The following is a 16,238-nucleotide window of genomic DNA, read 5'->3' as shown; positions in this document are numbered from 1 at the left end:
TCTCTTACTTTTGCTGGCTGATGCTTGCTGATGATAGCAGGTGTCGCAGCTGTAGGACTTCAAAAGGGAGCTAATAGGAGCAGATCCAGGGATGCTGTTCATATGCTTCCCCTTACTCCTGCCCAGTGCAAGACTGAAAGAAAGGGAGATTACAGTGACTGTAGACTAGCATGTTTTAGGGGCTTTTCTTGAATTTAAGGTAAGGGTGATAGCATCTTTGATTTTTGTGGTTATGGTGAAGGAATCTCCTTCACTCCAGAGATGCAGCTGTACCTAAGGGGGAAGAAGGTCATTGTAGACACCCAGAGGTGGAGAGAGGGAGTGATCCTGACATAGAGGAAGGTATTAATATTCCAGTGGCTTCTGCATGATCTTTGCATCATCATTCTCTTAGGGATATGATGCTTTCTATCTGGATGGCAAACTTTTATGATTTTCTTTAGCTGAGGCCCAGCAGCCCTGAACATAGTTTTCTCCCTTCTCCCACAGTCACATTTGAGCGCAGAAGTGATTGATGCATGAGCTGACTGAACACTCCACTAAATTGATTGCCAGTGAAACAGATAGCAGTTCCGACATCTTAGCTGGGTTACCACTCAGAGTTGTTTACACTAACAGCCATTTGGGGTGAGTAGTTTCTGTTCATATACCTCAAAGCTGTTGCTTTAAGAAATCCATAGGTAAGGGGATACAGTGCTGTGCTGAGCCACACTGGGAAAGCTTTCCCTGCAACATTGTGAGCTGGCAATGCAATATGTAAAACAAACAAAATATATATAAACTATGCTGATCTGTAATGTGTAGTTCTGCCACTGGGAGTAGCTTCTGCAGTAACATTACATGGCCAGAAAATAACAGAGAATGTCTGTTGATAAAAGCAGCACCTTTAAATTGTGACTAGCAGCTCCAGACAGATCATTACGCTCCTGAAATCCCTGACAAGGCTACAGCCTGTCCCAAAAAGCCAATTGTCTTTCCAGGTACCTTTACCTGTTTTAAGGTTTGGTTAGAAAGCAAAAACTCTATGTATTCTCTGTGCTCCTGGCTCTGTACCACTAGTAGGTTATGAAAACCAGAGGTAAGTGGGGGGGGGGAGGGCGGGGTAGCCATCCAAAACCAGAGCAGTGTGTGTGAGCTGAGTGGCAAGTCACTGAGGCGAGCATGGCTGCAGGGACACACCACCAGGCATGGATACTCAGGAATGCAGGAGGAATGCCAGAATTAAACTATTCTTGCAAGTGTATACCCTTCCTCTGCCGAAAGGGACTTTGCTTGCACTCTTGGGTGTAGCTGGTTGTGATCAATGGTTTTCCCTGCAATGCAACTGACTGCAGTTTTCCTCTAAGAACGTAGGTGGGTTTGGACCTGTCTTCTCCAATCATGAGACTCCTGGTACAAGGATTCAGGTATTCAGTACAGTGTTCATTTGTTCACAAGCAGGGAGGGTTTGCTCCTTGCAGTGGTTTGAGGAAAATCACCCTTAGGATCGAGTTTGCTAGTTTCAAAGCCAAATATGTTGTGTTTAAGAGACCACTCTGCCACTTGTGAAGCTCTGAATTGTGCAAGGTGCCCAGTGATGCCTCTGGGGTAGGTAAGCCCGAGTCATGGAGCACCTTGTACAGACGTAACGCTGTTAATGGGAATTGCTCCCAAACCAGAGACTACAATGTTAATTCAGAGACTTAGTTTTTTCTCTATATAAAATATGCTGCACCATTTTTAGTGGTACTTCGTGTCCAACCAATACCCCTGCAGTGCTGTTTTAATTAAAACAGAAGTGGAAGTAATGAATTGGTGGTATTGGTGGTGATTCTGCAGATACGTCAATGTTAATGCACAGTAAAACGCTCTCCTGATAGCTTTCTGTGCTTCATTAAATTAGACGTAGAAACCCAAGTCTGGATTTTTTGTGTATGTGTATTTGCAAATACAAGATGTGCATTTGGTAAGCAGAACTATTGAATTGTGAAATGCAGTACTATTGCAGCAGGGCTGTCATTCTGGGATTTAGAAAGAAACAACTTTGAATTTGGGAGTGTCACCAGCAGTTTGCAGGCGGATGGGAGCTGTGTTGGCACCGTGGGTTAAATGTGCACTCGGGACCTGTGGAGGTAACTGCCTGATAGTGTTACGCTCATGTTTTGTGAAACACTTCTTCATGGTTGTATGTTTTGCGTATTAGTGAATGCATTCCTTATTTCTTTGGTGCTTCTAATTTTTTTCTTTAAGATGGGGGTGGTCCGTTTCTCGATTTTTCTCTGGCTTTCTGCACTGTAATGATGGCACCATCACCTGACTGCTGGAATATACTGGCCTGACTTTAATCATCGGGTGACTGGCTCTTAGCATGGTTTCATCTCTGCTGTTTTACATCTCCTCTTGTAATTGCACGATTGCTTGCAGCATTGTTTTTCTATTGGTGACAATGAAAGGCACATGTTAGTATTTTACGTAACCTTATACTTTTTGTCTGATGTGTAAAGTGTAGGTGAAGGAGTGGTACTTTGCAAATAAAATCCTCTTTATTTGTAAGCAGCATATTTTCACCCCTTGTGAAATCATTTGTAAGATGTTATATATAAAAACATGTTCATAAGTATCATATGGAGGAAGAAGTAGTTAGGCTCAGCCTGTATTAATAACAGGGCTGCATTTCTGCTGACAGTTTCATTGAGGTATATATGCTTACAATTATATAACCTGTTCAAAGCTACAAAAAAGAGTGATGTTTATTGTAAATAGTATGTAAGTCTTTTAACTGCTAAATAACCAAACCCAGCAAAACAATGGAGAATCAAAGCTCTCCTTTAAAGAACATTGACGCCAATTAATATGCAGTAAAATTATCTGCCTGTACAAGTTGTTTCAACAGCTCTGCAGGTCTAAAATGGCAGAAGCTTTCTGTTGCTGTATAAAAATCAAACTACCATTTATTTCAGCCTCATGGTATGTGCAAATTCATGCAGCTCAGTTAAGGGAATAGCTTCACAACTGGTGTTACAGTCTGTGGCTGGAGTGCTGCATCACAATGCAGCAAATGCATTTTCCACATTAACCAAACATGACAGCTGAAACGATTATTAACCATGCAATATGTCGGAAGTCATCAAAAATTCACATCAGAGTAATTGCAGTGGCTCGGGGAAAAAAAATAGTAGCATCTCCTCTTGCCTGCCTGCCGCCTCACCCCCTCCTAATTCTTACATGGTACAGTCCGTTAACAATAAAATATCCTTCTGTAACCTATAAACTGTTACTCCCATCAGTTACTGGTTTCAGACTGATGCTTTCCCTAGAATTTGAATAAAGCACCACTGGAAAAAAAAAATATATAGATGCTTTACAGGCAGTGGTGTTCAGCCGTGGAAAGCAGCTGCTTTCTTATTGTCTTGCTGGACTCTTGACTGTCTCAGCCATTTCAGGACTTGCAGGTTTGATTTATATATATTTTTTTTTTTAAAGATGAGAAAACTTGAGCGTTAATACAGAGAGATAAGCTGTGTAAGCCTAAATACCAGGCAACTGAAGTGTGGCAGTTACAGCCAGCATTAACAGGTTTGTAACTCCTCAGTACTGAGATCTACAGGTAGGAATGTATATATTTAAAAATATATAAAATGAAGGTAAAAAGCTTGCTTTGATAAGAGAGAGTTTTCCTTCAGGTGTCTTCTATGGCGGTTTTTCTTTGTGCTGTTGCTGCAGGTTGTTTAAATTTGTAGGTGAGTAATTAAAGAGAACAGGTGGGTAGTTTTAGAGAAATCATCCTTTGCTCACAGAAAAGAAACCTTAAGGTCTGTGCCTTTACCTTCTAAGATTCTTCGCTAGAGCAGCTGTTGGGTGGGGCAGTCCAGTGTCTGCTTTGGGTTTCAGTCATGTTGCCTTTTTAAAGACCCTCTTGACATTGCTGACTTTGCTTTTCATTTAAGCAGAAATACAGTAGCATAACTTTCTGAATGCCTTTATTCCTGTTTTCTCTTCCCTAGGCTATGAAATGTCTATGGAAGTATTTTAAACAAAAAATAAAGATGCTACTTGATTATATGATTTTTTTTTCTCTTAGGTTTCATTGTGGTGCAAAGATACTGGTCCACTCTGTTTCCTCTATTCCTACAGATGCACTTATGATTTATTTAGAAGACACGCTAAACTTTCTTTAATTTTATTTTGAAGTAAGGATTTCAAATGTAGGACGAAAATGAAAATAAAATAGGAAATATTTCTACTTTCCCAAAGTAAACGAAGACACTTGGAGATTTGCTTTTTTTGTCTCTTAAATGAGGTGGTGAAGTGTATTTGCTTAGTCAACTGGAGTTTGCAGCCTAGACCCCACCTCTCTTTCAAGTGAATAGGATACGTTATGAAAGGGGTTAAGCCAGTAAAATCATAGTAAAGGGAAGCAGTCAGGGAATTAACATTTATATAAATGTGGTGGCCGTGACTAGCTGGGTGGGTGTCAGCTGATTTAATAGTCTCAGATCTAGGGACTCAGAGGCTGCATGCAAACTGGAAACTGTGCTTGGCTTTGGTACGGGGACAAAGTATAGGGTGGGTTGCTTTTGCTGCTTTCCTTTCAGTTCTATTTCTCTATATGGAGAAAAGCAGGTTAATGAAATGTGCTGTGCTGGGACGGCGCCTGAGGTCTTGCAGCAGAGAATGACTTGCCTCCTTTGGGTCTCCTTCCCCAAATGTTAAGGTGCCTATATGTCATCTTCTGCACTCTTCCTATTGTCAACTGAGAAATGTCTGAACTGCTGAGAAGGGGAGACATGGGAACAGTGGCATAGCACCGCCGAAAAGTTGCCTCTTCTAAACAAGATTACCTGTGCAAAGGGGGGGGTCTTGCCACAAAAGCAGCTCAGCAAGAAATCAAGTAAAAGACAATGAAATGTGTGGTTTGCATGTGTAAAAAGATGGAGGAAGCCATCTCCACTGACCCTGTATGGGAGACGGCTCAATTATCTTTGCAGTTGGTACAGTGTGGCAAATTATTTTCCTTTGTCTGAAGTGGGTGGGAGACAGAGTTCAACTAAGCTCCATAAATTCATGGATGGAAAAATGACTGAGCCACCATAATTAATAATTAGCTGTAGGTCTCTTATAGCAGGGTTTTCTGTGATATCTGTTGGCAGCATCTGGACTTGGCATTTCATTTACATTGAAGTCCGAAAGCTTGTGTGCCTTGTTAATGCAACGTGCAAATAAAGGCATGCACTGCTAGAGAGTTCCTTAGCAAGGGTGGAGTACAGCCGGAGGAGAAAAATGGAAACCTTTTGTCTCTGGTGTATCCTCAGCACACTGGTCTCATGCCCCAAGTCTGGAAAGTTTAAACCTTAGGTTTATTACACAATAGGAGAAATACACTGGAAAAGAATAAAGTGTTTATTATCACATACCATTTGTTGCAGAAAAGAATTTTAATACATGCCTTTCTCTCCAAGCTTTATAATGCCTAACGTTTTAAAATATAAATTGTATCATTATAACAGGCATATTCCAGACTTCTGTTTTTTATTTTAATGATCTGTAATTAATAATTCATAGGTAATTTAAATAATTAACTTTGTGAAATGTATCAGTAATGTAGTAAGGAAACACCATTTTTAAAGACTACGCATGTTTAAATCAAGGATTTAAAGATATCATGACATGTATGAACTCCAAATTGCTTGCTTTTCACTGTCAGTAAAATATTTATGTTTATTCCAAGGGACACACTGCTGTGTTGAAAATACCTATTAGGTGAACAAAGTAGCTATGATTTATTTATAGATATTTAGGAAGAACGGGTTACCTAATTTGGGCTTATTTTTCTAACTCAGATGATTTTGCCAAATCATCTCATGTTATTTAAGAGGGCTGAACTTCAAATTTGCTCATTTTCTTGAAATTCCAATGTGTATTTAAAAAAAAAGCTTATGTTCTTCACACTACAATGCATGTAATCTTTGCTCTTTCTTTGTAGCGTTAGCCAGCCACTATCAGCGAAATAAAGTAGATTTAACTTGGGAAAGGTTTTCTTTCCCCATGTGGGCTTTTCTGAGAGACTTCAAATTGCAATAGAAATGTTATGGGAAACCCCATTGTGGAGGTGCAGCACTGAGGGAAGCCACCTATGCTGGGGTTGAGGATTTGCATCCCGGTTTAACTTGGTTATCGCATTTACAGTGCTGACAGGATTTTGATGTCTCTAAACCAGGCGTTGTCCCTTCGAGGCAGTGAGCATTTGCTGCATGCATCACTTTGTGTCTGAAATACAGATGGAGGCTGGAAGATTTTTGCTTGGCTTTTTTTTTTTTTTAATTTTTTTTAACCAAAGCAGAAAGATAACTAGTGCTCCCGAGGAATGTTCAGGAAGGTGGTACGTGGGCTTTCAGCTGTGGGATAGGGGCACGGCAGCCAAAATCATTCTGCTAGAGTCAGCCCGAGAACAGGGAGAGTGTCAGGTTCAGCACTGCCAGGCTCGCTGCTTGCATCCAGAGGAGGTAAAGAGAAACAATTTTTTTCATTACTATTTTTTTACATACAGTTTCAGACTAACTTGAAGGCATTTAACTGTACTTACGCATCTGAAATTGTGAAGGAAGAGATGTGCAAATACCAATAATGTTTTTGCTTTCCAAAAAAGCCTGAGAACATCCCCATTTCTTGCAAACAGCAAGGTTACGTTCTCCCAGCCAGACAGGCAGAAGGATAAAGCACTTACTGGGGTGGGGGAGACTGAAGGATTGCACTAAAATTTGCAGAAGTGGGTTAGAGGAGACTGGGTGTTAATGACTAGCAGGTTTGTTTAATAATCTGTCCTTCTTGCTGGTGTTCCATCAGAAATGTGCAGTTTCAGGCTGGGAAATACTTCATTGACTGATAGGGACAGCAGTTTGGTTTTCGGATGTGATCCTGAGAAATGAATTTTCTGCTGCCAGGTTAAGTGGGTTATTGTATCTGCCTATATGTTGATGCTAATGTACAATTAGTCCAGTGTCAAGACACTGCAAGCTTGTCAGTATACCTCCTTTATGCCTTTTTCTTTTCTTTTCTTTCCAAACTACTCCCTTATTAGCTAGTGTTTTCTGTGGTATTCAGCGAGAAGCCTATCCTCCTACAGGGCTGGACACTCCTCTTTCCTTGGCTTTATCAATTTTTCGTGTGGTGCTGACAGATTTCCAGTGGCTGGTTTCTCAGCTTACACCATCTCGGGAGACTCCTCACCAGCTCTCGGTACAGTAAATTGAGGTGTGGTCTGCAATGGCAACTGTGTCTTCGTCCCTGCTCCTGCCATGCAAGGACGTGACATGGGCAGAAATTCAACATACAGGTTTTATTTGTCACTGCGTTATTTGAGCATGGTTTCCTCTTAGAGGGGGAAGAATGCACAGCTACTTCTCAAGAAAATGTGGAATAACCACGATGCTAAAATGGCAGCGAAAGAAATAAGAAAATGGCGTCATCAGTGAAATTAGTTTCGATGGCTTGATTTGAGGGCATCCTGCCTGATGCGAGGATGTTTTCAGCAAGAGGTATTACATTACAGGCTTAGTTATGACTATATAATGAAGATTTTAAGTCATTTAAATCTGTAGTTTTTTCCTCAGTATTCCCTTAAAAAGCGCGATATCAGAGAGGTGGATATAATAGCTTATTCCAGTGGATGATCAGAAATTATCTTTGTTTGCATGCTATAAATATTTTTAATATAGGGTTGCATTGTGGATCTCAAGCCCATTGGAATTACCTCATAATTAAATTTATTTAAATTAAACTCCAAAAAGAGCCAAAGCCCTGAGTTTTGTTTTGATTGTGAATCTCTTGATGCATTTATGATTTTTCTAGGGTTGTATTTTTTAATTGGGATACTAATACAAGGATGTTTATAGTGCAGGGGAGAGACTAGCTGCTCGTCATGGCGCTGAGCAAAGCTCCACACCAAGGTCATCCCTCTGCATTTAAAGATCTTGAGGAAAAACAGATAGCCATGTATTTAGAAACTTGACAAACGAGCTCAGATTTCAGGTTGTGTGGTTTGTTCACTCTGTGCTGATGCCATTGCTGATGGTGAAACGCTGGTGCCAAAGGAGATGGGCTTCTCGTGGGTCCTGCTGCTGCTCCTGCTGGCCTGATCTGTGCGGAGAGGTTCCCTTGCTGAAGAAGTTGTATCTCAAGTGAGGTGACATTGCATTTAATTGCCTTTGTGACATTTTTGGTTTCTTTATCTGTATTAAGACAAATGGAAACGCTGTTTGAGATGCTTTCAGGTGTGAGGTACCAATGCTAGCCAGCTGAACAAGCTCCTTCTGGTGGCTCTGGAGTAATGTTTCCTGCTGCTGTAATTGACTGGCAAGAGCCTGTCCGCCTTCTCTCTCTAGTTCAATTATTATTATTATTTCTTTGATTTTCTTCCTTCTGTTCTTTGCATGACCTCCAAACAGGTTAGGGTTATTCAAGACTTTCTGTTTTGTTATTACACAAATTTCCTTGGTGCTTTGTAGCTTGGTAGGACCTGGAATTGTTGTTGAAAAGCTCCCAGTTGCATTGTAGGGAGAGAGAAAATGAGTATATGCCTGGGGAGGAAGAGAGGATCACTAGAGAAGGTAGCACTGTTGCTTACATTCTTTGTTTGTATTAACAATTGCTGTCAAAAATGGTCTGTGCCATGGAGACTGGTAATTGTATGTGGAAGAGACCCTCATTCTGAGCACCTTTGCTGTAAAATTTTAGATTAAAAAAGGTATTCTCTTAGTGTTATGCCATTAAAGTGTTTGACTTTGAAAAAAGCCTACTAAACCCACTTGTCACAGCGTTCCTGTGCGCTGTGCAGCCCAACGTGACATGGCAAAGATTTTCAGAGCCTCAGAATGAGAGACTAATCTGTGTAATTGAAGTTATTTTGGTTTCACTCTGATGAAGGGGAAAGGCACAACAAATAGTATGGATAATTACTAATATTTTAATAATTAGCTACACTGTATAAGTAATATATAAATTACATATATTGCGATGGCTGATATGTTTTGGTGGTTTTTAGAACCGAGTGTCCTACTTCACTCAATCATTATGCTTGGCTTTGTTAAAGCTTGCAAATTTCTCTGACATATTTTGTAAAATCTTAAAATGCATAGGAACACTGCAATGAATTGCCATGTTATGAGTTAAGCTACTTGTAAGCACAATTTTAAGTGAAATTGACATCTCATCATGCATGAAAGCCTGAACTTGCTGAGCATCCTATGTTGAATCAGAAGAAACTAAAACTGAGTGGAGCCATGTTTTGTGCCAGCAGTGATGATCTCCGTTTATATGCAGAACAAGCAGTGTCATGTAGCATAGCAGAGACAGTTCAATTTTGGGGCTGCTGTGTGAGCACCTGGCACAATATTCTAGCAGGAAATCTGAGCAGTGGTATTTTTCTGGATGTTTCCAGTGCGATAAAGCTGTGCTCCCTGTATGTTTCATCATAAAAGTTGCTTGTATTTGCTGCAAACACCTTGCACTCTCCTTGATGGCCGCATGCTGCAAATGCATTTTGGAGGACTGCAGTTGGGTGTGGGATATGATGGTGCCTCTCAGTGCTGGGGGATGGTTTGATGTTAACTGATGGTTTGATACTAGCATTCGGTGCTTAACAGACGGTCCTGGCTGAAGCAGGAGCTAAGAGGTATTTGTATTTCTTCCCTCAAAGCCTGTACATCTAAGAAGCACATTTCCAATCTTCACTTGCCAGATCCACATGGTCCCAGCAAGCGCATGCACCATCTGCCCCTGCTTCTCTTAGGAGCTGATCTGTGATTTCCTGAGGAGTGCTTCTTTCGGCAGTTTGAGTATTTCCTGTGACGGCTAGAAGGAATAATGATATTTATCCAACACAGCAAAATCCAGTGTTCCTGGATATGGTCTGAAGATTACTGTGAAAACTGCATAAGTTTCACAGATCAAACAGTCTAAAACAGTAAAATAATACAGAAAAATGTAGTAGATTTTTGCATTGCCGGCACTAACCTGCGGCAGAGAGCACTTTGTAAATATTTGCCTAAGGCTCACTCTGCAACACAGATTAAAGGCTAGGCTGTATTCAGAACTGAGCATTACATCAATGGCATGCTGATGGAGGGGCAGGGAAGCCCTATTCCTGCCCCAGAACTTGTCTCCAGCGAAGGTTGCTGCTGCGCATCTTCCACGATGCACGCAACCTGTCGAAGAAGGCTTGCGGGCAAATGGCGGTGCCTCCTTTTCGTTCCGCAATGCGTGCTGCCGCCTGCTGAGCGTGCGCGGGGAGTTGTGTGCATTGCCAACACACTCAGGTTCTAGCATGGTGTGCATCGACTCTTGCTGCCACAGCGAGGTCCATGTTGCTGCTCTCCATCATGAAAGGTGACAGTATTGCAGCTCTGCAAAATTTGATTTTGCTGGAGCAGAAACCTGCTTTAATAAGAGTGAAATAATCTTTAAAATTGTTCCTGGTCACGCAATGGAGCAGAGACTAGGCCGGGGTTTGTATATTTTAATGACTTACTGCCACTGAAACGCTCTCTGCTTGCAGTGTGGGGAAGAGCTCTCCTACCTTGGCTTTCAAACAAATTGAATGTGAGTGTCGGCTACAAGTGTGGAGTACAGTCATGGTGCAGTTGGTGGATGTGCTTCGAGACCTGTGTGAAGGCAGGTAGCGGAGCAGCAGCTCTTCCCCCAGCCCAGTGTTTGGCTGTATTATCACAGTTTTGTGTTAGAGCTATTAGTCTGCGTGTTTTTCCCTCTTAAGCTTCAAGATGGCTGTTGCTTTGAAAGTCTCTGATGCAGCAACTGGCTCTTGGGTCTTAGCAAACTGTAAACCCTTCTGTTTTTTCCCTGCTTTTTCTCCTATTTAGTCAACAGTGAATTAATTTTTTAGAAAAATGTTGCAGGATTTCCCATTCTAAACATGGTGGTAAGGAACCCGAGAAATACGTATTGTAGTTTGACAAGCTCAGCTGTCTTAAGCTAGGAAAATTTTGTATTGTTAAATCCTTGAATTGAACACTGTATACAAGTGTGGGATGAGCCTCATTGGACCTTGCTTTTCAGTGGACCTTTGTCTGTGTACAACGATTCGTTCCCTGTCTCTCATGCAGCTTTGAAGCGATGCTGACTGGTAAACCACCCTTCCTTGGGTTCTTGTCCTCTCTTGAGGATCTGTGTACTTGTGCCCTCAGTCTGCTTTGGCTGCATAGCAATTTTGCCATCTGAAGTCTTCTAAGGAGAGAGCCAATTTCACAAATGCTCTTAGCTCATTGCATTCTGTAGCTGATACTTGGGCAGCTGCCTTGCTGCTTTGAAGGACGCTGTATTGCACAGGCCAAGGTATGTAGTAAAGCTGCTTATCTGCATGTTTTTAGCAAAAGCTGATGCTTTCTGCAAAATGAATCTTAGGAGACCTACAGAAGCTTCCAAGAGATGTTGGTGTGATGCATGCAAAAGAAGAGTCTGAATAGAGAAAAATATTACCTGTGCTGCACTGGGATGTCCCCCTCCTCAGGAATACATCAGTTGGCCACACCATTGCTTAGGGGCCCATCGGCTTATCTGTTTAAAGCCAGCCAGTAAGCATTGATGCTTGTGTCAGCATAAACAATAATTTGGATTAAAAAAGCAATAATATATGGTATGGTATGTTATTGTGGCAGTGTGTTCCAGGTAGTTTTCCTTCATTTTCTGTTTCCAGAGAGAACATGGCCAGGAGGGCTGTGCCAGGGTGCACCACCCGGAGAGCGTGCTCAGACATGTGCACGTTTGCAGAAGGATTGTGTTTAGCAAATAGTTTCTTAAAATTGCTAGTAGAGATAATAAAATTAGGTGCTTCATCTGGAGATACTGTTCCCAAACCATTTGTGAAGAGTGATTTTTTGTTAACTGTATAATCGTTATACCTGCTGGTCCTTTGCAGGATTCGCTGGATCTAGTGGAAATCTAGCACTTTGAAATATTTTAATCAAAGAGCAATTGACTTGAAATGGCCCCAGATTGTTCATTTCATTTTCTCCTTTCTTCCCCTGCCAGTGAAAAAGTAAGCATTGCTGTCAACATCCAAGGCCTCAGTATACTATTTGGCAACATTTGCCTTCTCTTGACAGCTTGAATACTAAGATCAAGTATTAGAAGTATGGCCTGGCTGATGGGAGTAATTAAGAGACTTCTATCAGCCAGGAGAGAGTTTACTAACCTCATTTACTGCGGTAAATGGAAGAGACTTTCAATCTCCTGTCAAAAAGAGACCATCAGTGCATGCATGCCCTTTCGTACTGATAATGAATTAGCTACTGGAACACTTTCTTGCTGGAATTCAGACTGGAGCAAGGCAGGTGCCGGTTTCTGTCACATCAGCCTGTGTCAGGCAGTGGTTGCCTGAGATGAGAGATGACAGTGGAGCAAGAAGCATGGTGAGAACAGGGAAATGGCACAGCCTCCAAGGGGTCCTGCTCCTCCAGTGGTAAACCATCCTTGCGCAAGGCAGAGTGGGACTGGATTTCAGCAGAGGGGGGAGGGTGTGAGAAGATCAGACTGAAATCCAAGGGGTAAGAGATCCAAGAGGAACTGGAATGTGCTGGGGAAAGGTGCTGAGAGCCAGTAGACGTGCAAGAATAAGTGGGACTAGCTGGAAAATGGGAACCTGAAAGTGGGAGAGTGCCTGTGTCCCTGTTTTGCAAACACCATCTCACCAGATATTGTACAAAGCGTGTGTAGGAAGCATTCAGCAGTGAGTGTTGCAGAGAACCTGTGATGGAGAAGACTTGTGCTGCTTCCTTCCAAACTAGACACAGGAAGAATGTGTGGGAGTCCCACAGTAACAGAGAGGAAAATTAAATGCCACTCACTAAAGCAGGACAGCGTGATTAGGGCTCTGTGAGCTTTTTGTGTAAACCTGCCTTGAGGAAGTAAGATAAATTTTCATTTTCAAGCAAAATCCAGGCTACATTGGGATCCCTGCAATGGCAGAGCTTGTGCATGGAGAGCTGTAAGGTGAGGATTCCACCTCTGAGGTTTTAGCGATGCTCATGTTAGCTATTCTTATCTTGGCCATCTGTCACTGTGAAATAGCCCTTTGTCTCCTAACAATATCTCTGTTCTCCTCCTGCTTCTCTCTTTGGATACTGAATATGAAGCAATGTCTCATTGCTCGTTGTACAATCAGTAGCATCTCCCCAGAGAGGGTGGCTTGTGCGATATGGGTCGTGTAGTCCCTGTGCGTGCTGAACACCATACCTCTGTATCCTTGTGCAGTCTGCAAGCATTTGTGGCAAAGTCAAACTTTGCCTCTGGGATTGCAGAAAGCTTTTAGGGCACATGTAACTTGGTGAGCACAACCAGAACTGTTCAAGGCCCAGACTTAAGAGATACGTGAACCCTTAAAGCTCTTATGTGGCCTGGGATTTTTGAGGACCAAAATTCTCTAGCATAAAGCACATCTTTTCTATCTTTCTGCCCATCCTTGTTCCAGAGAGCTCTGCTTTTTCTTAGAGTGGATGGACACTTGTGTGTGTTCTGTGAAATCTGAATTTCCAGTGACCAAAGCATAGTGCACCACTAGGTGGCAATGCAATAAACTCAGGGAATAAATACTGTTCTAGCAGCTGGACACTCCTCCCTTTAACGTGTGAAATTTTGGCCACCAAAGCCTAGAGTGACAAACCCTGGAGCTCTTTTTTGGCCTAACTAAGCAGAAGCAGTCTCATGAGCAGTAGCAGGAGCCCCAGCATCAGCTACTGAAACTCCCTCTTCTGAGGTTTAACAATTAGGCTGTAATTAACTGAAACAGCAATTGTCACGCTACAGGCATAATGTTTAGCACAAGGCATAGGGCAACCTTTTTAAAATATACCTCTCCTCAGTGAGGCATTACAGATATTATTTGGAATGTGTGAGGATTTTAATTTGCTGAAGGAGTAGTTTTTGAGATTGAAAAAGACAATTATCATCACCTAATTGGCATTTGGTGTAATGTAATCCCTTAAACAGACCTAGTAAACTCTCTGGGAGCTGGGAGGTTTCATTAAGAAAGATACTCAGCCTGGATTTACTGACTTCAAGGGAAGTTCAAGCACATCTTAAGTTACTCTGCTGATTACCATCATTGCTGTGTACCTTTTTGGGCAGGTACCTGCTCAGCTCAGGGCATGCATCTCACCAAGGAGAGAGGGGAGGACCAAGGGCAGTAAGGTAGGACTTGTATCTCTTGGGGCTTTCTGGAGCCCAGTGCTCACAGAGCAAGCAGGGAGCCAGGCCACCCAGGACCTTTGCAGGCTGTGGTGCCTGGCTTGGTGTGCTCAGCACCTTCCATCGCATCCAGATAGCTGTGTCTTGGAGATGGTGGGCATTTTTTTGCCTGTAAAATTAGCAGCGTTGTTAGGATACAGCAAACACACACTGTTCTCTGCGGCTTCAGATCCCTACCATCAGAAATGGGGCTGGGTCTTCTGCTCATATGTTGGGGTGTGCTCTGAAGGTCTGGAATCACTGCTTGTTATAATTCCAGATAGGTTTTTCTCCAATTCGGGTTGGAGGTAGGTAAATAAAATAAAAAAACAACTGGGAAAAAAACCCACCTTCTTGCCCTCCCAAAGTCCTTCCACCCGTGCAGACATGGACAAACATTACAAAACCGTGTCTCCATCCCTCCCCACCTTTCCTGTGCGGAGCTGAGTTCAGGTCTTGGCTCGGTTAGGTAACTGCGGCAGCCCTTGCCTTGGTGACAACTGCTGTAATAGTTGGTCCCCAGACATGTGCAAGGATCTGGATTTAGCTTCCCTTTTTCAGATTGTAACTGCGCTTCCTCTGTGGGCATTGTCTAAAAATAAAGCGGGGCATGGTGGACGATGAAATGAAGAATAGGTTGTGTAGAAGTCTCTGCTCTCTTCCATATGTAATTCAAGGGCTGTTTCTGGGGGGACCATATCGCACATTCGTCTCGGAGGATGGCAGTTCATTCTCTATCTGGTATATGGAAAGGGGTGACACTCCTATTTCCAGCTGAAGGAGGTCATGGGCTGTCCCATACCTCAAATGCTTGTTGTTCTACATATTTCAGAAGGGAAGGGTGTAATACCCTTTATTTCACATACTAGGTCTGGGTAGCAGGAAGGCAGACAGCATACCTATGTGGCAGAGTTTCCTGCCAGATTTCTTCAGTTTGGGGAGATTTCAAACCCTTTTCACCTTCCAGAGCTAAGTAGCAATCTGTGATACCTGTGGTTTCGTGTAGTACTGCTGCCGTAGTGTTTCTAAGACCTACCGTAAATATGTTTTCCAAAAGGTTCAAATCCCTATGACAGCAAGTTTCTGTCCTGCCACAGGATCTATGGTCCTCTGGAGATCCTAAGCTCTGCCTGGGTTATATGGATCACTACATATTGTGAGATTATTGGGGCAGGAACCGTTTATTTGCAGGAAGATGTGGGGAATGAAGGGCACGAAAGCCTCCTGATTGGTGCCAACTTCAGTTGGACTCTGCTGCAATTGTGTATCCTTGTTGTAAATGCATAAAGCATGGTACATTGAATTCCCACTCCCTGGGTTTGTTAGTGGCTCTTAATTTTAGAGCTGTGGAGTGAGCATGCAGACTCTTAAGATATTAGCACTTAATGGAGTTGATAATGTTATAGTTGATTACTTCAGAGGGAGACAAAGGCTTCTTTTCCTTTTTTATGATTTGAATAATGATCAAGTTGAAGTCTGGGAGTACAAATCAACTTGGTTTGTTTAATTGGCAATGTAACAGTGAAAATGCAAAATAAAGATATTCAAGTTAGGGTGTAATAAACATTTCCTGTTTGTGTGTGTTACTGCAGTTTACCCCATAGCTATTTGTTTAAAATTCAAAATATCGTACATTTCCTAGTATGGGTCACAAAAGTAACCTTTGGGATGAGGAGCTAACAGCTCATCTAAATCAGTCTGTTCATGTACACCTGACCTCTTTGAGATTTACTGATATACTGAAAATTAAAAATACAATTCTTACATATTATTTTTCACCCACTGCAGCTGTATGCATGGAGAGAGGCTGTGCGGTAAACTTTTACTGTATGCTTTCCAACTGTTTAGTTATTTCCATCCTTCCTCAACTGACTATTTTTAAGGCTCTTTTTCACAGTTCCTTTTGGGCCTCTAAGAGCGCCACTCCTGCCTGAAGCTGCTGAGTCAAAAAGTGTGGGTTTTGGTTTTGGGGTTTGGTTCCCCCCCCCCCCCCCCCCCTCATACACAAGCACCACCTTTCATCC

The 16,238-nt window shown here is 42.3% G+C and overlaps 1 protein-coding gene across 2 annotated transcripts in view; it reads left to right on the top strand.

Moving 5' to 3' along the window:
* The window catches only part of NUP93 (nucleoporin 93kDa), an 85,614-nt gene that overhangs the window by 35,366 nt on the left and 34,010 nt on the right, over positions 1 to 16,238 (top strand). The window lies entirely within an intron of this gene.

The sequence above is a fragment of the Haliaeetus leucocephalus genome, unplaced genomic scaffold, assembly GCF_000737465.1.
Source record: "Haliaeetus leucocephalus isolate CR32 unplaced genomic scaffold, Haliaeetus_leucocephalus-4.0 Scaffold92, whole genome shotgun sequence".
NCBI lineage: Eukaryota > Metazoa > Chordata > Aves > Accipitriformes > Accipitridae > Haliaeetus > Haliaeetus leucocephalus.
The sequence above is the reverse complement of the archived record's forward strand: the minus strand, read 5'-3'. Positions and strand labels throughout refer to the sequence as shown.